At 44.9% G+C, this 16,507-nt stretch overlaps 1 pseudogene across 1 annotated transcript in view; it reads right to left on the bottom strand.

Moving 5' to 3' along the window:
• LOC308352126 (small ribosomal subunit protein eS6-like) overlaps positions 1 to 16,507 on the bottom strand; it is a 36,748-nt pseudogene that overhangs the window by 9,812 nt on the left and 10,429 nt on the right. The window contains exons 3-5 of the transcript in view: positions 7,175 to 7,235; positions 5,615 to 5,759; positions 4,972 to 5,045 (exon numbers count right to left, since the gene is read on the bottom strand). The product of the transcript in view is annotated as a small ribosomal subunit protein eS6-like (transcript). The remainder of the gene's footprint in view (positions 1 to 4,971; positions 5,046 to 5,614; positions 5,760 to 7,174; positions 7,236 to 16,507) is intronic.

Raw genomic sequence — 16,507 nt, 5'->3', positions numbered from 1 at the left:
GTCATCTACTGCAAAAAGGCTGAAGCTCATATCCTAATTTGCCACTTTAATTTCTTCTACGTAGAGAGAAGCCAGGGAAGTCATTGCAGGGCCACGGGGCTCAACGCAGATGGTTCCAGAAAAGGTCAGCAGGAGTGCAAAGAGCCAGCAAATTTGAGGCAACTAGTTTTACTACACAAATACAATTTAATTCTCCTTGAAATAACCAGTGTAACTCCATTCCTGCAACTTCCTGGAGTTTTGGGTTTTTTGTTTTTTGTTTTTTTGTTTTTTTTGGTTTGGTTTGGTTTTTTGTTTGTTTGTTTGTTTGTTTTGTTTTGTTTTGTTTTTACTGCTGGGTGCCCAACGTTTCCTCCATTGCTGCAGACTTCGATTCTTTCTGAGACGTCTCAGCTGTATTTTATCTTTCAGTTCTATTTGTGGCACTGCTTTTAGATTACAGGGTGTTGACACAGACGCAAGCTTCTAACCAAAATTCAAACCAAAAAAAAAAAAAAAAATCGCATTCATAATGGTTTCTGCATCAAAGATCCCACGGAGGTAAAGAGAAGTCGCAATCAAGGGCCAAATTCCCAGGGTAAGTCCAGTTGAGAGCGATGAAGAGGGTGGGACAGTGAAGAAGACAGAGGACGCCTCTGAGCGGATTCCTCATGGCCAGCCATCCAAGCAAAATAAGCCAAAGCCGGCCATCTGCACTTGAGAGAATCATACTGACTTCAAGCCATAAGAGGGGAAAAAAATGGCAATAAAATGTTGAAAACTCTGGAAGTAAACATCCCCATTGAGCCTAAAAACCAAGCTGCATTGGGTCTAAAGTCCATCTTTTTCTCTCTTCTCAACGTCACTCCCCCTCTGGCCTTCCAGTTGGGCTTTTTAAATTTAACTGTAATTAAATATTTTCATGATATTTTTTCTGTAATCTAATTTTTGCACAGTTCTTTAGAGCTCCTAAAATAATATTTCAGTGTGCAGTCTAAAGAGAAAACTAGGACCAGCCTCTCCCCACAAGCCTATAAATGTTCTACAGGGCAGTATAGAGTGTTTGGCTAAGACCCCAGGGGGCTGTGTTGGAGAACAGGGACCCTCTGTGCGATCACGGTGCAGGAACCCTGGGGTGTGGAGCCCCAGGGTATGGAGCCCCAGGGACTGTCCGTGGGAGACACGCTGGACCATGGATTGCCTCCACCCGCTCTGCACCTCTTCCGTGTGTCTTACCTACTGCTAACTTGCCTACTGTTGGCAGATCAGCCAATTCAGGACTCTCCAAAAACACACTTCGATCCCCCAATGATACAAATACACTAACTCACTCTAATTCCATGATAGAGAAGAAGAAACTGCTTCCCCCAAATGCAGGGCTGTGCCTTCCCCCTCAGCTGAAGTCAATGAAATTATTTGTTCTCATTCTCCAATCATTGCTTCACACTCCTGCCTTCCTCTCCTCTGTCCTTTCTTCCTGCCATCCTCTTGATACCTCTGGTTCCTCCAGAACATTCTCCCACCTTAGTACCCAATTCCTTGGGAGTTCTGATCACTGTTCCCATCCTAAAGGTACCTAGGACATCAGCCCCCTTCAAATAAGGAGAATATCTAGAATATCTACATCATAAGCATAAACAACAGCCACATATGTAGTTTTTAAATTTTCTAGTAGACACATTTAATAAAATAAAAGGAATAAGGAGAAATTCATTTGACTAATAGATTTAATTGAATCCAATATATTCAAACATCATCATTTCCATGTGTGATGGAAATTTCCACACTTCAAGTGATTGAAAGCAACATGTGGCCAGTGGGTGCTGGTGCAGAGGAGACCTACCCCCTGCTGAGCTCTTGCTGTGCAGAAGAACTTCACATATGTTCTCACGATGGGGTGATCGTCTCCACTACACATTGAGGAAACCGGAAGTCAGGGAAATCGTGCGTCCTGCCCAATGTCACACGGCTTGTAAACTGAGGAGCTGGAATTTGAATTCAGTTCTCTCTGATTGCCCAGAGCAGGCTCTTCCACATCCTCATGAATCTTTCTGCTTCCAAAACAGGCAGACTCAATGACCTAGTCCTACAGCCAGCTACGCTGAACATGCAAAAATCCTTGGGAACTTCTTCTCTCCAGGCTAATTATGCCTCAGTCACCTCCTCCAAACTCTGTGCTCTTGATACAGAGAGAAGAGAGGGAGGGAGAGAAAGTGACAGAGAGAGATGAATGTCTATAAACTTATACCACCCCAAAGCACAAGGAAGTGTTCTCTGAGCACCTTGACAGGTTTGCTGCTTCCCGTTGACAACCCCGTGTGGCCTGAAGTTTCTTAGAATCCGTAATCTCTGTGTCACCTGACTTCCTTTTCTACCACTCTATTGGAATGCTTTTGGAGGTCTTGGGTCATCTTTCTATACCACGTCAATGGTCATCTTTTTTTTTTTTTTTCACTTCCACAACAAGAACCCAGTGCCTTGCAAATAAATTATGCTCTGTAAACATTTTTCATGAATTATTATTCACATGAGGTTCTTAGTATTTCCCTGAAAGATACTTATTATGTTTCCAACTCAATCTACTTTAGCTGAAACTAGACCAATTATAGATGCATCAGAAGAGGATTTCTGTTTTTTATTTTTTTAATATGTTCCTACATTCCCCTACATTTTAGTGGGGGAATATTCATTAACCTGCTTTAGTCTCTAAATAAATTCGTTTAGAGACCTCACTGAAGGTTTGTGTAAATCAACGGCATAATCAATTCTTATTTTAAATATGGCTATTTCAACTATGTTCATAAGACATACTAAATGGTTGTTAGGAAAAAAAAGGAAAACACAACTATTAAGTTCCTAGAACACGGTATTTTTTCTTAAAATAATTTCACATATATTGATACTTTGAATCAAACCAAAGGCCAGCACTGCCCCAAACACTGGCTTTCACATGGCCCATCGTTTTGCCCCATCTGTTTCTCTATCTTTCTCTCACAACTTCTACCTACATCCTTCTCCTATGACTCGGTCATTTCTTTCCTTCCCAGAGACCTGACATGCATGGTTTCCTGGAGGGACCCTAAGGGCTGCAGACTTCCCCTCAGCCTTGATATGCTTTCCCTTTACTGACTGAGTGTGTTCCCATCTGTTCCCAGTGCCTTACCAAATGCCTGGCATGTAGTGGGTGCTCAGAAAACAGCTCTGGAATGAATCAACAAATAAATGGATAATGACGGACCAACTGAGTGGACATTAGTCTTAGGCGATACTCAACAGTAGACTTCCATGATATGGGGACTGTCCCAACCACTCCATTATAGGACAATGCGTGCAGGTACATTGAAGACACAGAACCAATGATCCCAGGTCAGTATGACTGCAACCAGTAAGCAGCCGGAACCAAGGCACATAGGATGCTGCAGTGTCTCGAACACAGTCAGGGTGAACCAGGGGACATTGGGGATGTACATTCATAGGGACTCCAAGCCACCCTCCACACTGCTGTTAAACACAGAGCTAAATCATGGCTGTTCCCACCTCAAAAATCATCCTGGTCTCCCTAGGGACTGTAGGAGAAGCTTCAAGCCTCTGTTACCTAATATGGCTCACGTGGTGAGGCAGGACTCATGGAAGTCACCTTCTGTGCTAAATGCTCAAGCTCCAAGGTTCCCAGATTTGCCTTCAGGCTCCACAGCTAACTCAGGGCCCTGAGGCCAAACCAGAGGGTAAGGTATGTTCAACCCTGGAAAGACTGGGGAGAACGGAATTCATTTTTTCATTCATCAAGACAAGCAGTATATAAGCATAGTACATAAAACAAATAGTACATTATATTATAAATGGTATATATGTATACATATACATGCACATTATATATGGTACGTGTGTGTTCATGTGTGTGGTACATAATTTTATTTTTAAAGATTTTATTTATTGAGAGAGAGAGAGCCAAAGAGAGAGAGAGCACAAGTGGGGTGAAGGGCAGAGGGAGAAGCAGACTCCCTGCTGAGCAGTGAGCCCAAGGCGGGGCTTGATCGAGGCCAGGATCATGACCTGAGCCGAAGGCAGAGGCTTAACCCGCTGAGCCACCCAGGTGTCCTGTAAATTTATTTTTGAGTGAGAGAGAACACCAGCAGGGGGAGGAGCAGAAGAAGGACATGCTGAGCACAGAGCCTGTTGAGGGGCTTGATCTAACGACCCTGAGACGATGACCTCAGCCAAAACCAAGAGCTGACCACTTAACTGATGGAGTCCCCCAGGCACCCCACAATAAATGCTATTTTAAAACAAGGTGAAAACAGGACAATCCGATTTTACCAAAACGGGACAATCTGATTTTACCAAACTATGATGAGTTAGTTCCTAGATGATGGTTCTATTGATTTCAGCACATGCTGAACTGAACAATGGTAACATTTGGTTCATGGGGAAGGGACTGAAGGAATCCGCTGCAGGAGTGCCAGAAGTTTGGTCAACTTCAAACAGAAACCCAAGCAAGATGAGAAAACTAGACTAAAACCAGATGGCACATAAGTTCCTTTCTCTCTCAGAGAGAAGCCAGGCAAGGAGGGCCCTTTTCTTCCTTTTCTTCCCCCCCCCCTTTTTTTTAAGAATTCAATTTATAAATCAAAATGTAAATATTTTTCTTGTTATCTGCTGTCATTTCTGATTAGGACCAAAGCATCAACAGCTCCTCTGTGTGGAGGTAAGGAATGAGAGGGATAAGGGAGATAGTCTGGAGGGGAAAAAATAAATAAATAAATAACATAGCAAAGTGCAGAGAGATGGAGGGAAGAGGGAGAGAGACCAGCTTTGAGCAAGAAGCTGCATTTTTTTTTCAGTCTCTGAATGCTAGACAGTGACTCCCAGGAAATACGGAATACGGTGATATGTTAAGACAGAAGATTTTAAACAGCTTTGTGGTCGGACGCAGCTCTCAGTTGAAAAGAACATAAGACAGAAAGTAAATTTATTTTTATCCTTATGATGTACCTTAATTCTTTCAATTAATTGATCTGAATGACAGCTGTGGATAATTAATGAGTTACAGATGTCCAACTCCAAAACTGCAAGCAAGAAAAACACGGCTTATCCGTTCTTTTCGAGAAAAGATAGGGATTTATCGCGCCTTCTTTTCCATAAACTCTGCCGTCTTTGTGAAATCTCTCTGGCTCCACCTTCAGAGAAGTCCTGTGTACGCAGCTTGGAAAGAGAGACTGATCTGTGAAAGCCCAGACTAGTTTATCAGAGCAATTCCGCATGCCGCCTTCCTTCGCGACCCAGGCCGATTCCTGGGCTGCGAAGAAAACAAGAGACGGACCTACTGCCTGACGGTGATTTTCTATGCTGAATTTTTTCTTGCAAGTTGATAATGTATTTATTTCCAAGATAAATGCACAAGCTCTTCGGAAAAGGAGTCCTATTGCGAGGGACGCTGTGGACGATGGGCGTGTCTTCAGAGTTGACCTGAGTGTTTCAGGGGGAAAATCAGAGCAAGACAGGTCTAGCAGGTGGATGGGGAGCCCAGTGCTAAAATAACTTTGGATGGTTATGCATCAACTTTGAATACCAGAGGTGGGAGAGTCAGAAGCCCACGCAGATTCAGAATGGGAAAGCTTAATTCTAACATCCTAACCACACGTGAGGTTCAGAGACTGCGCCTGCGGCCCGTCAGAGGACCGGTTGGAACACAGATGAGCGACCAGCAGCGGTGGGAGTGGAGAATGTCCCTCATGGAGACATCTGGCTGACACCCTGACAGCTGCTTCCTCCAGCCAGTCCTGCAGCATACCAACGGGAACACCCAGGAATCAGGAATGTTGACCAAGGGGTACGGTGGTGCGCAAGGTCAGAGAATAAAAGCAAAAAGAAATCTAGATTTTTCTCTTCTCCTCCTGAGGCCCACATCCGAACGGATTAAACCTGTTAAGCTCACAATTACAAGGACAGTGTGGCTTTTAGTGGGGCCTCGTATAACAGATCAGGGAACTTTTACAGGATATCTTTAAAAAGCCATCCTGCCGTGATTCACCAGACACTCAGGCGGTAATGAAAATGCCTTGATGCCTTAGTATTTCCAATAACTGAAATTTAAATCCAAGAGAGTCAATACTTACATTATTGATGCTTTTCAATAAAAACTAATTAAAGCTACTTAAGTTTTTAGCGATGGGCCTGGGAATGTAATTGAGCAAGCTCAGATTTAGCAGGCCATTAAGTGAGTTCTCGATAAGGATCTGAATGGAGAATGAATCAGTGGCCTGTGGATGTGAGTGTATTCGGCCCCGGCGGTCTACCAGCAGACAGGAAGGGAAGCCTCAGAGTCTGTCTTTTTCTCTTGGACCCTGGAGGGACAGAAACCAAGATTCTTTTAAAGGCATTGTCAGGAGTTCTCAGAGACAGAGTCTAGATGAGGTTTGCTTTTAATTTTTCAGCTGGGTCATTATTTCTTGAGTCTGTGAATGGAGGCAAATGCCAATCACGGAACAGGAAAAGAAGGAATAATTAGTCACAAGATGTTCAGGTCCCTTTTAGCTCCGACTTTTGTCTCGAACGCTGCCTGGAAAACACTCCAGTTCTATTTTAAAGACATCTTTGCATTCACAAAAGGCTACGGCACATGCTCGCTGCTGGCTGCTGTGAAGGGAAATTCAAATTCGGGCAAACTGCTGCTTTCATCTGGTCCTTGAACAAAGAAGCTATTTTGAAATTCTGATTGCATCTTGGGGAAAATAAGACATACCCCAAAATTTAGAAAATAAATTTAGCACATTCCGCGTGGAACCGTTAACATCCCCAGGGAAAAGGTAGAGTCCTTGCACCAACACAACGTTCTAGAATTAGGGTGATTTCCAGATCAAAGGCAGCATCTCCTCACTGGAGCTGCCTGCACGGATCCAGGAAACTACGGGGCCCAGCACTGGCCAGTGGGCCGCAGCAATACTTAACCTAATTTAGAGTAATGCCTGGGGGTCCAGGCACAAGCTGAATTTTGTAGTAACACCCTTCAGCTTTACTTTTCAGGATTTTCCCTCCAAATAACACAGGCTCTCCTGTAGGAAATACACAGTTAGATTCAGATACGAGTGATCATTCATCCCTAATGACCCAGTTTTACTCCCTTTCCACAAACAAGTGCTATTGAGGATGTATCTTTTCCTGAATGACACCTTGTGTTCTGCTCATCTCAACTCACCGGACTCTCTAAGCTTCTCACTTGGAAGAACCACAGGATGAGGTGCGATGCTCCTCTCACACTGTCCAACAAGCAGCAACACACAATGCCAAGTGCATCTCCACCCAAATGCTGCGTTGCCTGTTCAACATCTGTCTCCCCACTGGATGGAAACATGGTAGGAAAGGGACACTGAACATCCAGTCTGGTCTGTTCTCCCCAGGGCTAGCATATTGTAGGAAAGCAAAATGAATGATGGTTGAGCTTATAAATTAATTAATTATCATGGAGTTGATATTAATTGGTTATTAATCATGGAGTTGATTATGAATCATGGAGTTGATTTTTCCCCATGATCATATCATAATATGATAATATTATGATATGATAATATGATAATATATAATATGATCATGCGATTACAACTCTGTGTAATAGCTCACAAAATTTCGTTTCATTTTTCCAAATCAGCACAGCGTTTTATAATATTGTATGCCCAGAAAGAGGTTTTTGATTGGCTATTTAATTGAAAATATTTCTCCCGTAAGATTCTGTGATTTTTTTTTTTTCTAAAATAGTTGTTCCAATACAGTGTTTTCTGGCGTTATAAACTCCTTGTATAGGGAAATAACCCTAATCATCCATGGTATTTGCAGTAAGAAATGTTGTGAAGGCATAAATTTAACCTCAGTGTCTGGGAAACATTCAGCAAACCTAGTCAACAGCCCCGTGCCCATATCTCAGCCTGTTTTTTTAAATTTGATATCGGTCCTCATGCTAAACAGTGGTGCTGGTAAAGTAGACAACCCATGTCCTCAGCATCCCTACCATGTCCCTACGACGAATGCCCCCTGTTCCCGCTACTCAGCAGAGAGAGTATAATCATTGCTCCACGGCAGACCTCTATCAGAAGAGCAAATGCACCTAAAAGAACAAAAAAAAAAAAAAAAAAGACGTGTTTAATGGCTCCCAATTGGGATGTTACAAAGCCGTGCTGAAAGCCCGGTGGTCGTCGTCCAGGACTGCGTACAATGCACACGTTGTGCACTTAAACCATTTCATTCAGTCTTCTGCAAAACCTCACAAAGAAAAGAACGTCAGTCCCTGTCTATAAATGGAAAACAGGCTTGAAGATGTTAGGGATTTGTTCTACGTCGCACAACTAAGGAGGGACAAGAGTGGCTTTGGGTTCTGTACTATCTGGTTTCAAGTCTTCTGTTCTCACGTTGGCATCATGGGATCTCTCTTAATCTGCAGTTTCCGAAAGTGGGATTCGATTCATTGACACAAGCCTTGAAATGGAGTCAAGAGGATGGTGGTGAAAGACAAGGTCTGTGGCAGGCCTAGGGAAGTGACATCATCCCCTAATGTAGCCCGCTTCTGCCTCGAGCTCTACTCACCCCTGGTGGCTCCCAGATCTAGGGACCTTCCCCAGCCCCCACCACCTGCCCAGAGCCTGGGCCATCCGTCCTCCCTCCAAGTGTTATCTCCCCAGAAACCACCCTATGAGGTGGAAAAGCTAACCCGACTATCCCAGGGGAAGGCGAGGAGACCTGCAGGCCTTATTTGGTCTCTTCTGCTCCAGGGCTGACTATGCTCCTCTCCTACAGGACAGGAAGACAATCTGGGGCCCAGAGGAGCCCAGCCAGGTCAGGTGCCTGGTGGAGGAAAGGAGTTCCTCAACCCTTCACCCCCAGAGGTTCACTGTTCCTGGTGTCTGGTTTCCCACCTAACCTTCTATAACTTGATTTTAATATGGTATCCTATTTTCCGTGGTCTCGTGCTTTCCATAGGGAAGTGTAGGTACCACGGACAGGAGAAATGGAGGTGGGGGGCTCCTAAGAAGCCCCTTTCCAACTCTGCCAATCTCTCCATCTGCTCAGCCCTGCTCACCTCCTCCAGTTTCTCCCTTTATTGGCATTTTGTCCTCCTTTTCCTGCAACTTGGATCCATTAACAAAAGACTAAAGAAAGAGCTTTCCTATGAGGACAAGGTAAGGTGTCTAACCCCCACCATCCCCTAGGTTTACTGAGCCCCAGAGCATCAGGAGGGGCAGAGCCTTCTCCAGCCTTGCCAAAAGGTCCCAGAGTCCAGGTCTCCACCTGAAACTGAGGCAGAGGCCTGTCCTCCCCAAGGCCGTGGGCTTAGCAATTCCTCCGGCCCTTCATCAGGCTGTGCTCATCGTGCTAATTAGAGTGAGCAGCCCAGTGCAATCTGTCTGACTAATGATGTTATGAGAGATGGACAGAGAAATCAGGTCATGAAACAGGCTTATTACTGATCATCAGCATATGTGCCTGCAGCTGTGTACCTGTTTTAGCAGCATGAAGACCGGCTTGGCATCTCTCTCCATTATCTGAGCATCCAGGCTTCACTCAGCACTGAGTCTGAGCAGGCATTGAGATTACGTCCAATCTGAGTGCCTCTTGCAAATCTTTCTTGTCCTCCTACAGATGTGTCTGAGAGAGTGTAGGCTCTGGCTACTTGGAGGGGCCCCTGGGCTAGCAGCACAGACTCGTTAGAAATGCAGATTCTCCAACCTATCCCAGAAAAAAACACAATATGATCTGCATTTTAATACCATCTCCTGTGGATTCATGCAAACATCACATCGTGGTAGAGTGAGCACATTGTGGTAGGGGGGCACCGTCCATCTGGGAGATGTCGCTGGTCTTAAAATGGCTTAAGTCCCAACAGAAATGGTTGTGACAGGTGAATTGTGACCCTTAAAAATTCATATGATAAAGTCCTAGCCCCCAGGAACTAGGAATGTGCATGTACTTGGAAATAGGCTTATAGCAAATATAATTAGTTCAAATGAGTTCATCCTGGAGGAGGATGGACCCCCTAATCGAAGATGACTGCTGTCTTTATAAAAAAGGAAATTTGGAGATAGTCACAGGACAGGCAGGCCGCCAGGTGAAGAGGGAGGCAGAGATCAGGGTGGTGTTGCCATAAGCAACGAACACCAAAGATGACCAGCAACCACCAGCAGCCGGGGGGAGGCCCAGAAGAGATTCTCGGAGCCCTGGGAAGGAACCCACCCTGCCAACACCCCAATCGCACATCCAGCCTCCAGCGCTTGGAGAACCGACATTTCTGTCTTGTGGGCCAGGGTTACAACCCAGCAAATGGACACAAGAACGCAGAGTGTCGAGTGAGAACATGGGAGATCCTCTGTGCCATGATTTCCTCTCCTAGAAGCTGGGACCATCGGTTTCTTTGTCCTGGTTAGTCATGGGCTTAGAGGAAGCCAGTATGAAGACCCGGCCAGGTATCTGTCATTCTGTTGCAAGCCAAACCTCTCCAGACAAAAATCAGGACCAACGACTGTCACCTTCTGTTTGAGAATGTCGGAGAGGCAGTACCTAAGAAGTCCGCTCTTCGGCAAGATGTTTCTAGGCTAAAATCAATGAGTATGAATGTTAATTGTATTCGTGTTACTACTAAAGCACAATGACTGTCCAGGCACGTGAGAATATCTTCACACTCGCCAACACACAAGTGGCTCAGGAGGGCCCCCACCACACCAAGTAGAGTCTCTTGATACATTGTTCGGCTACAGACCCTTTGGTTTCTCCTGACGCCTCCAGGAATTGTTGTAGAACACGGAGACTTTCCCTTTTCTCCTCAGCTCTTCACCACGTCCCTTGCAACTCTGCCCACTCCCCAAGGGGTGTCCCAGGATGTGGGACTTCCAGTTTTCACCCTGGGGGAGTCTCAGGACAAGTGGGATAAGTTGGTCACTCTTATAGGTGAAGCGTGACCCCCAAAATCACATGACAAAGTCCCAACCCTCAGTGCTCAAGAACAAGGACTTCTTTGAAGACAGGGTTGCTGCAGATGTCATTAGTTAAGATAAGGTCACCTTGGGACAGGGGACCCCTCCCCTGATGTGGCAGGTGTCCTTATATGAAGAGGACACTTGGAGATAGTCACGCACAGAGGGAGAATTCCGTACGAACATAAGACTTACATAGTGACCAGCCAAGAAATGACTAGAAGCAAGGAGAGGACTGGACTAGATCTTTCCCTCACAGCCTCAGAAGGAGCCACTCCTGTGGACACCCTGATCTTAGAGTTCCAGCCTCTAGAACACTGAGACGGTGCACTTCTGTGGTTCGAGCCTCCCAGTCGGTGGCATTTTGTTATGGTAGCCCAGCAAAACTAATAACTCACCCTGACTGATATCGACTCCGGAAGTCTGAGATAGACAAAACTTACAGAATTCATCTCAGCAGTGCTCTGTAAATACCAGACAGAAAATCAGGGTAATCTCCTAATTAAAAACAACACCCCTCCTTGGACTTCGTGTTCTGAGGTCTCAGTGGCCAAACGGTCCCTGTCCTTGTTGTCTTCCCTTAGACTGGTAACCCTCCTTGAGGCTTTGTCCAAGCCATATGGTCTTGTCTACATCATCCTAATTCCCATAATGCAGGCTGCAGTTGGCATGGGAGGATATCTACAGTATCGATAAGATGCAGAGACATAATTTCACAGCCCAGGACAAGCTGGCAGAACCAGACTGTGTATAAGAGGAAGCACTGTATGTTTAAGAAAAGAATTTTACATGTCTGGCAGGGATGGATCTCTTGCTGGCTGCTCATTCACGTTGACACAGACCCTAATTTATCATTATGTGGTTTGAAAGGTGCCAGCTATCTGTCATTTAAAAAAAAAAAAAATACCATGCCAGTATAGTGCTTGGGACCTTAAATTAAAAAAATAATAATAGTCCTTTAGTTAGATTTACAAATCTACTTTTAGACCCATTTAAGACATGAGTAATTGAAGATCAAGAAAGACAAGTGAATTCTTTAGAATCCTGGAGCAAGTAGTGCTTGAAACTTTGGTTCAAAGTTTTCTTTCCCTGCTTTGTATGAACAAGAACGACTTGCTTGTTTTTGTTTGTTCCTGGCATCCTTCCCTGCTCACATAAGACTCGATAAAATAGTGCTCAAGTTCATAGAAATCAGCGGGGAACATTTGAAGAATTAAGGGCCTTCCTTCCCCCCACCTTCCTGCCTCTCGTGCAAGGCATCCATGGAATGGGATTCAGCTGCTGTGCACCTGCTATGTGGATTGGGAGCAGACGGGACAGTTCTGGGCCACCAGCAGCAGGAGCAGCCTCCAGGGCTTTGGGTTGGGTCATCTTAGCAAGTGACACTGAAAGCGTGCACAGCGACAGGGAGCTTTCCAGAGCCAGGGGCAGCCAGGTCCTGCACTGCAGAGGTCTGTCTCCTCCACCAGGCACCTTGGCTTACTCTCCTGGGATGCATGGAGCACGGTGGGAGCATGCAGGGGATAAGGGCCCAGACCTTAGAGCTCCAGATGTGCTTTCAAACATGGGTCTGCTGATACCATAACTCTTTTGCATTTCAGTTTCCTTGCATGTAAAATGGGATTCTAGTGGTACACATGTGTCAGAGTTCTTCTGAGTATTAAAGTGTGTGTCATACATGCGTTCCGAACCCCCCAGGAACTTCCAGGCAGTGAGCAATGCCTGCTTCTCCAGAGCGCCTGCCAGGACTGCCTCCGACTGGGGAGACTTTGGGTGGGGCGCATCCTAGCTCCTGAAATATGACCTCTTCGCCCCCTTCTCTGTATGCCCTGAATGTAGCACACACGTTCACCTAATGCCTTAGGCCCCATCAAGCTAAAAGAATTGTAACTTTTCTCTAGTTAGACACCCAACCTTAGCTTTGCTCCAAGATACTGGTGATCAATTTCTCAGAGACTGTGGGAACCCAGACTCCCTAAATACCCTGGCCTTTGGGCTCTGGCTGCCTTGCCAGCCGGGCTCCATCAGGCCAGCCGATGACACAGGCTGCACTTGGATGGCTGTGTTGCCTGCCTGCAATGTCGCATGGCCTTAGGGTGTGTCCCATTTTTGAAATGTGCAGAGAAGAAGGACTTATGTCTGTGCTTACCGCGTAAAGTCCCACAAGCTCGTGCTCAGTCTTGAGCAAGCATTCTCTTTTGCATCTGTTTGCCACTAGAAAAGCCACCCCTCTCTTCCCCTAGCAGTCTATAGGCCAAAGCAGGGGAGAGGACCCTGCCGATGTAAGTCCCAAGGGAGCAGTATGTCTGGGGTCTGGCAGTGCAACCTCACCCTTGAGTCCAACTTCCAAGAGCCTTAGAAAACTAGGGGAATCTGTGATCCACCCTTGGGAACAAATTTCCATGCAGACAAAACTATAGGTGCATTCTGGAAAAACAGAAGACAGTGTTACATTCTGTCCGTCCCTCCACCCTTAGATGTCCAGGTACCCCCTTCACCCTGGGAAGTGGATCGAGCATTGACTTCTTACAGCATAACTCAACAAGCTTTTAAAAATCCCCTTCTCTGAAAGAGAATTTCAGTGTCAGATAGAATTTCCCTGTTTTTGCTTTGTACTTACATTTTTATGAAACTTGTTTCCCTAGCACAGCAATATAAACTGTCGATGCATAAAGATGCTTTCTTAAGTAAAATGGCAAAAAACAGCACGAATCAAGATCACCTTGAATATCTGTGGTCTTTCATCATGGTATGTTCAGAAAGCATCTTTCTTCACAGAACATATATCTAAGCTTGTCAGCAGAGAGACTCTAGTAATACGGGGGATTATAGGGTTTTCCACATAGACAATAACTTCAGCAGAGCCCGGATTTATGTCCTTTGGCTCAGCGCTGTCTGATCTGCATGGAGTCCTGTAAAAGAACAGTGGACTGTAAAATCAGAGGTTTTCCTGAAAAGATATGTTAGAACAGGCAGCCTATCGCCACATGGCCCAGCCCCTCAAGATAACAAGATGCGATTTCTCTCATCTTTGTTGACGATTTTCTCGTTCTTTAGCAGTATAAAGCCCTCCCCTTCCCCTGATTAGTTCTCACAGCACCAACATTTTCTTCCTTTTTCCCCTTTGTCATCCTCAGCACATCATACACTTTCTGATAGCTGTTTGTACTCGTTTGAAGTTCCCTTTCTTTTATCCTAATATTTAAGGTGTTATAAAACTAATATACATTATTTAAAAGGTGTATTCTCATTGGCTGACCTTGACAAGTTACAGGAAGTCAATAAATCCTTATGATGAACCCAGCGCATGGAGACTTTGTGCTGTACTAAAGCGGTGGGAGCACTCCTGCGGGAGCCAGTGATGCGGTGGGAGCACTCCTGAGGAAGTGTCTGATGCAGTGGGGGCACTCCCCTGGGAGCTTCTGATGTGGTGAGAGAACACCTGTGGGAGCCTCTGATGCAGTGGGAACACTCCCACAGGAGCCAATGGTGTGGTAGGAGCACTCCCCGAGGGAGCTTCTGATGCATGGGAGCACTCCTGCCAGAGCTACTAACGCCCTGGGAGCACTCCCACAGGAGGCTCTAATGCAGAGGAGTAGTTCCATAGGGCGCCAACTTGGGCTCAACCCCAAAGTTATTACATACCAGATGCTGGTTTTTAACCTGCATTTACCCTAATTCTCAGTTGACCAAGCTTTGGAATCCATGGAACAATATATACGAAATACATGGAAGTATTTTTTTGTTTACATATTATACAAATATCAAACATACATTTTTATACAAATGTAAAGTTACATAGAGTTCATACACCTCAGGGATATTTATGTGTGTGTAGTTCTTTCCATTCATACCAAGTAAATCACTCCACTACATCTGGGATTTTATCATTCCATGATTTAAAAGGAAAGGCTGCAAATGAGTGGAAATCTATACAACACCTAAGACAAATGTTACGCCCAGTCAGGTTTCTAAATTTAACTTCTAAAATAATATTGATGTGAAATGCTCTGCTACCTTTGAAACTCTCCAGCAGTCACAAAATAGCCTCCAAATGAGATGAGCTTAAAGCTTTCAATTGTGTAAGTTCTAAGTTCCTGTGAGGGAAAATCCTTACGAGTAAAATATTCACGCTCTGACCTAAATTCCAAACCAAGTCACGTAATTAAGATGTAAACTTGCACTTCTACAAATTGTTGGCAAGTCTATATACACATTGACAATAATTATTAATATTTTGAAATTAATAGGTTGAAAAGTAGAAACATCTGTCCAGGTGAAACAGCCACTTTCTAAGGATGTGCTTCACCTGGACACAACAACTCGTAATGTCAGATGACGTTTCTGGGCCTTTCTTTATCTGGACCAAAGTGACTGCCTCTGGGTAGGTGACGTTTCCAATCATCCCTCCCTGCCCCCTTTGGGGAAAAAAAAAAAAAGATGAAGGAGATACAAGTCCAATCAGAAATTTGATGTCTAATAGTGATTTTTTTCTTTAATTATCTACTTGTAAAACTCACTCAGCATAATCTCCTCCAGTCCCATCCATGTTGATACAAAAGTTGGGTATTCATCCTTTCAGATGGCTGCATAACATTCCATTATTTGTAAAACCTTTATATACAAAGTCTCTAAAACTGTGAACATAGGCAAAACTTTCAATGGGATGGCATAAACCATCTGTAAATGTGACACTCAAGAACAACTCCAAAGGTCCAGCCTTTGAAGGCATGTCTTCTCTCACTCTCCAGACAACCGCTCCTAAATGTCTATGACACTGTCAGGTAAATGTCATAAATTGCTCCATTGACCTGAACATCGATGGTGGAATAAAGCAATGACACACCTACCTCAGTTTGAGGGCCTCATGGGCTTCTGACCTCCTGATTAAGAGCAAGCCTTCCCCCAGGGGCCAAATCTAGCTTCCAATCTCTTCCTTGCCATTTATTTCCCATACAAACTTGGACACATTTCTTAATTTTTGAGTCACCATTTCCACTTAGCGACATAGAAGTAATACCTGGTCACCATGTCATTCCAAGGCTGTAACAAGATATTGCATGTATAATGTCTGGAAAGTTTTTAACAATCTCAATGCATAATAGTTAAGACTAGAATTGCCTGTGTCCCATGGATCCCCTGTCAGTTGATAGGACAAGTCCCAGGATGGTGCTCTGTAATGACATAGGTTTGGTACTTTCCCATGCAGCATTTCTGCCCCTCTCCTCTGGAGCCTGCACACCTCCAGAAAGGGTAGTTACTCATCTCCTTCCTGAAGGCTCGGCCATTGGGATCACCCAACTGCTCCAGACTGCAAACAACTTTCCACTGTCCCCCAGTGTCTACTTCTCTGAGAAGCATAGACACGCAGCCTGAGAATAAAAGTTTAATGTTGGACATACTATTTAGGGCAAAACAAAAGCTTCTCCCAAGTGGCTGATCAGAGCAAGGGATCCGCTCACGTGGAGGGTTCCATTACCCACCGGAAGTGTGAACCTCCAGAAGCTCCTTGGAGGCCACGGGCATTCTGACTCTGGACACCTCACCTAACACAGCGTACCTGTGAGAGAGTC

This window comes from Martes martes (assembly GCF_963455335.1).
Source record: "Martes martes genome assembly, chromosome: 11".
NCBI classification, from domain to species: domain Eukaryota; kingdom Metazoa; phylum Chordata; class Mammalia; order Carnivora; family Mustelidae; genus Martes; species Martes martes.
The sequence above is the reverse complement of the archived record's forward strand: the minus strand, read 5'-3'. Positions and strand labels throughout refer to the sequence as shown.